Genomic DNA, 6,034 nt, shown 5'->3' on the forward strand with positions numbered 1-6,034 from the left:
CTAAATATGTAAAGCCAGCATTCAAGTTTTCAGCAAAGATTATAAACTAACAATATTCACAATAATGCTTAGGTCTCATGTTTACTCATATTAATGGCATAATCAACTAGCGAGCAATAATAATAAATCTCGGATGACAACACTTTCTCAAAACAATCATAATATGATATAACAAGATGGTATCTCACTAGCCCTTTTTGAGACCGCAAAACATAAATGCAGAGCACCTTTAAAGATCAAGGACTGACTAGACATTGTAATTCATGGTAAAAGAGATCCAGTCAAGTCATACTCAATGTAAACTAACAGTAATGAATGCAAAAGATAGCGGTGCTCTCCAACTGGTGCTTTTTAATAAGAGGATGATGACTCAACATAAAAGTAAATAGATAGGCCCTTCGCAGAGGGAAGCAGGGATTTGTAGAGGTGCCAGAGCTCGGTTTTGAAATAGAGGTGAATAATATTTTGAGCGGTATACTTTCATTGTCAACATAACAACCAAGAGATGGCAATATCTTCCATGCTACACACATTATAGGCGGTTCCCAAACAGAATGGTAAAGTTTATACTCTCCCTCCACCAACAAGCATCAATCCATGGCTTGCTCAAAACAACGAGTGCCTCCAACTAACAAGAGTCCCAGGGGGAGTTTTGTTTGCAATTATTTTGATTTAGTTTGCATAAAGCATGGGACTGGGCATCCCGGTGACCAGCCATTTTCTCATGAGTGAGGAGCGGAGTCCACTCCTCTTGATGATAACCCGCCTAGCATGGAAGATACGGACATCCCTAGTTGATACATGAGCTATTCGAGCATACAAAACTTGATATTTATTTGAAGGTTTAGAGTTTGGCACATACAAATTTACTTGGAATGGCGGGTAGATACGGTATATAGGTAGGTATGGTGGACTCATATGGAACAACTTTGGGGTTTATGGAGTTGGATGCACAAGAAGTATTCCCGCTTAGTACAGGTGAAGGCTAGCAAAAGACTGGGAAGCGACCAGCTAGAGAGCGACAACAGTCATGAACATGCATTAAAATTAATCAACACTGAATGCAAGCATGAGTAGGATATAATCCACCATGAACATAAATACCGTGAAGCCTATGTTGATGTTGTTTCAACTACATGCGTGAACATGCGCCAAGTCAAGTCACTTAAATCATTCAGAGGAGGATACCACCCTATCATACCACATCACAACCATTTTAATAGCATGTTGGCACGCAAGGTAAACCATTATAAGCTCCTAGCTAATTAAGCATGGCACAAGAAACTATGATCTCTAGTTGTCATTGCAAACATGTTTATTCATAATAGGCTGAATCAGGAATGATGAACTAATCATATTTACAAAACCAGAGAGGTCGAGTTCATACCAGCTTTCTCATCTCAATCAGTCCATCATATAATCATCATTATTGCCTTTCACTTTCATGACCGAATGATGTGGATAATAATAAGAGTGCACGTGCATTGGACTAAGATGGAATCTGCAAGCATTCAATAAACAGGACAAGACAAGGCAATTTGGGCTCTTTTGTTAGATCAACAATAATGCATATAAGAGCCACTTCAACAATTTAATCATGGTCTTCTCCCATCGACCCCCAAAGAAAAGAAAAGAAATAAAACTATTTACACGGGAAAGCTCCCAGCAAGCAAAAGAAGAACAGGAAATCTTTTTGGGTTTTCTTTTTAATTACTACTACAAGCATGGAAAGTAAACTAATTAAAAGCTACAACTAATTTTTGGTTTTTCTTAAGGTTTATTAAACACACAAGAAGAAAGCATAAAAAGGAAAATAAACTAGCATGGATGATACAATGAAAAAGTATGAGCACCGACATCTAGCAATGAGTGTGTGAACATGAATATAATGTCGGTGGGAAATACGTACTCCCCCAAGCTTAGACTTTTGGCCTAAGTTGGTCTATGGCCACGGCTGGCCTGGCGGATATCCATAGTAATAGTTGGGGTCGTACTAAGATGTAGCGGCTATCGCCTCCTGAGCTGCAGCGTGGCGACGAGCGGCCTCCGCCCTCCTCCCGTACTCATCTGCCTCCTCTCTGGTAATAACATATCTTCCTTTTGCCTGATAATCAAAGAAGGCAGGAGCAGGGAGAGTAATACGGACAGCACAGCGTCTGTCAAAGATTAAGCGATACTGGAGAGGTGATTCGTTCCTCTCAACAAAATGGTGGTGAACCATAGCCTCATAATCCAAATAAGCAGGAGGCAACTCAATATCATCTTCGCGTATGGCTATACCAAGAAAATTAGCTATGCTGGTTGCATAAATTCCACCAAAGAAATATCCATTAAATCTATTAAGATGCAACCTACGTGCAACAATGGCTCCCAAATTATAAGATTTATCTCCTAACACGGCACTCCTAAGAATACTGAGGTCAGGCACACACATGTGACATGCCTCATCTTTACCATTAAGGCATCTACCTATGAAGAGAGCAAAATAATGTATAGCAGGAAAGTGAATGCTCCCTATGGTAGCTTGTGTTATATCTCTAGATTCCCCCACAGTTATACTAGCAAGAAAATCTCTAAATTCATATTTGCAAGGTTCCCTGACACTACCCCATTGTGGAAGTTTGCAAGCAGTGGTAAAATCCTCTAAGTCCATAGTGTAAGAATTTTCATAAAGATCAAACAGGACAGTTGGAGAATTACGTGAAGATGAAAATTCAAACCTCCTCACAAAGGAACAAGTGAGATAGTGATACTAGCGGCACTTTTCTTCCTCAAAGCTCACAAGATCAGTGTTACGCAAATATGCGTTAAATTCTTCCTTAATTCCCGCTCGATCCAAAAAGTTTTCCGAAGGCCATTCACAAGGACGCACTTGAGCATCTCTTGGTGGTTCTTCATCAGCATCACGCATTGCAAGCATGGGTCCTTGCTTCCTTGAAGAACCACCTTGGTACATTTTCCTAAGCATATTTCTTCCTCTAAAAAATTTCCAAAATTTTTAGTAACTTCAAAACAGAAGTGAACCAAGCTCAACAAAATTGATAGCAACAACTCCTACAAGTGACTAGAGCCTATATCATGCATTAGAACTACTTTTGACCATATAAATTTGACATGCAAGCTCAAGAACATGGTCACTTGGGAAGCACAAATTTGCAATGAATAAAGCACTAGAACAAAAACTAATTGGACCAATGGAGGAGTCACATACCAAGGAACAATCTCTCCAAGCAGTTTTGTGAGAGGTGCTTTGAGCAAGGAGATCGAAAATGGCAGCAAAATGAGCTTGGACTCGGGTTTGAGCTGGATATTCGTGTTTGTGGGAGGAAGAAGGAGTGTGTGGGTGCAAGAATAAGTGGAGGAGGGCCACCGTGGGCCCACGAGGCAGGGGGCGCCCAGGGGGTAGGGCGCGCCCTCCACCCTCGTGGCCAGGTGGATGCCCCCCGTGCTGTGTTCTCAGTGCCAAATATTCTCAAATATTCCAGAAAAATCATATTTAAATTTTAGGGCATTTGGAGAACTTTTATTTTCCGGGTATTTTTATATTGCACGGATAATTCAGATAACAGACAAAAAATACTTATTTTTATTTTATTTTATATAAATAACAGAAAGTAAAAGGAAGGTACAGAGAGTTGTTGAGGGAGTCCTGGATTAGGGGGTCTCCGGACAGTCGGACTATATCCTTTGGCTGGACTGTTGGACTATGAAGATACAAGATCGAAGACTTCGTCTCGTGTCCGGATGGGACTCTACTTGGCGTGGAAGGCAAGCTAGGCAATACGGATATGTATATCTCCTCCTTTGTAACCGACCTTGTGTAACCCTAGCCCTCTCCGGTGTCTATATAAACCGGAGGGTTTTAGTCCATAGAACAACATACAATCATACCATAGGCTAGCTTCTAGGGTTTAGCCTCTTTGATCTCGTGGTAGATCAACTCTTTTAATACTCATATCATCAAGAACAATCAAGCAGGACGTAGGGTATTACCTCCATCATGAGGGCCCGAACCTGGGTAAACATCGTGTCCCCTGCCTCCTGTTACCATCCGCCTTAGACGCATAGTTCAGGACCCCCTACCCGAGATCCGCCGGTTTTGACACCGACATTGGTGCTTTCATTGAGAGTTCCACTGTGTCGTCATCATAAGGAGGATGGCTTGCCTCGTTGTCAAGGACAACATCACCTCTTGGGGAGCCCTAGCTGTAGGCCAAACTCTCCGACTAGGCGGCTTCGTCATGACCACCCACTCGGCCGCGGCGCCGACGATGACTTCTCGGGTCATCAACAATAGCCTCCACATCGGCTCGAAATTTGCCGAGCAGATGGATCCAATGGAGCTCTCCTCTTTGAACGAGCTCTTGGATCGCATCGCCTCTCTGGGAGTCACTACGGACTATGATCGGATCGGGCTTAAACCAGACCAAAGGGATATTAACTCGCCGCCGGTCACCCATCAGATAGCGGTGGTGGAGGAGCAATGCGGTGATTCTCCCTCTATCCTGAGGACGAACTATGTCCGGATTCCCAAGCTCCCCGAGCCGGATACTCGCTCACGGGAGGACACCGCCCTAACCCTGAATCCAGAATCAGGCCGCATACCGAACCCACAAGGCAACATCTCGGAGCCCGAACTTCCAAGATCGGAAACTCCCCTACCCCGGGATCACAGATTGGGTCAAGGTCTGGACTTAAATCCACCCACCTAGCTACAAACGATCTTTCCCACATTAGGCAAGCGCCCCAAGAGACAGTACATCACGATTGGGCCAGATTCCTCCTTGTAATGAACAAGGTCAAGGACTGTCGCGAGGAAGATGCAATTTCGTTCTTTTGCAACAATTGCACAGACAAGGGAGTCCTCAACGCCATAAGTCGTCGTGACATAGCACACTTCGCTGACCTGGAGGCCATAGTACGGAAATACTGTGCGATGGAAAGTGCCTGGAAAACCCAAACGCAATTTTGGGATAATCCGGCTCTGACAAAACCCCCAGTCCGAACTAAAAGGGTGCACTCTCATAAGTCTCCCAACTCAATTACAAAGAAGCAAAAGCCCACTACAGGGCGTGGAACCATATTGGAGGGATGGCTTAACGGGCCCTGCAAAATCCATAGTACAGCGGATACCATATCAACACACAGCCTTAGAGCATGTTGGGTACTCCGGCAGGTGGCCAAAAGCGGTGAGGATCTCCTCACCCAAAATACCTCAGAGCACCTTCCCACGGATAACAATACAGTATTAACGGTCTTCGAGACCTTCGCCTCAAATAATAGGCGTAAGCGAGCACTCTGCAGCCTTGCCGAAGTCTGCCATGTGGCAGCAATAAATCCATGGAGCAACACAGCTATCACCTTCAATGCCAGCGACGAACCTAAATTCTGAAAAGCCCGAGCACCAGCCGCTTTGGTCCTCAGTCCAATTGTGGACGGCTTTCGGCTCACTAAGGTGCTGATGGACGGCGGCAGCGGATTAAACCTCATTTATGAGGAAACTCTCCAAAAAAATGGAAATAGACAGCAACCGTATTGAGCAAAGCAGTATGACCTTCCGAGGAATCATCCCCAGTCGGGAGGTACGTTGCGCTGGGAAAATCACACTTGATGTGGTATTCGGCACTCCGGAGAATTACAAGTCCGAAGAAATTACATTCCAAGTGGCCCCGTTCAGTAGCGGATACCACGCCCTTCTAGGGCGGGAGGCATTCATGATTTTTCAAGCCATACCCCATTACGGGTACATGAAGCTCAAAATGCCCGGACCCAATGGAATCATCACTCTAGCTAGTGATCCGGACATAGCACTCTGCGCCGAGAACAAAACAGTCGCACTAGCCCTCGAGGCATTATCCGAAGCCCTTGTGGCGGAGCAGTTAACCGCGCTGTGATCCACGGTGGACAGGGACGACGTGATACTAGACAAAAGATCCAAGTCCACCTCCTTTAAATCAGCAGATGAAATAGTCAAATTCCAAGTCCATCCAACAGACCCCACAAAAACAGCATCCATCGGGGCACAGTTAGACCC

The sequence above is a fragment of the Triticum aestivum genome, chromosome 5A, assembly GCF_018294505.1.
Source record: "Triticum aestivum cultivar Chinese Spring chromosome 5A, IWGSC CS RefSeq v2.1, whole genome shotgun sequence".
Taxonomy (NCBI): domain Eukaryota; kingdom Viridiplantae; phylum Streptophyta; class Magnoliopsida; order Poales; family Poaceae; genus Triticum; species Triticum aestivum.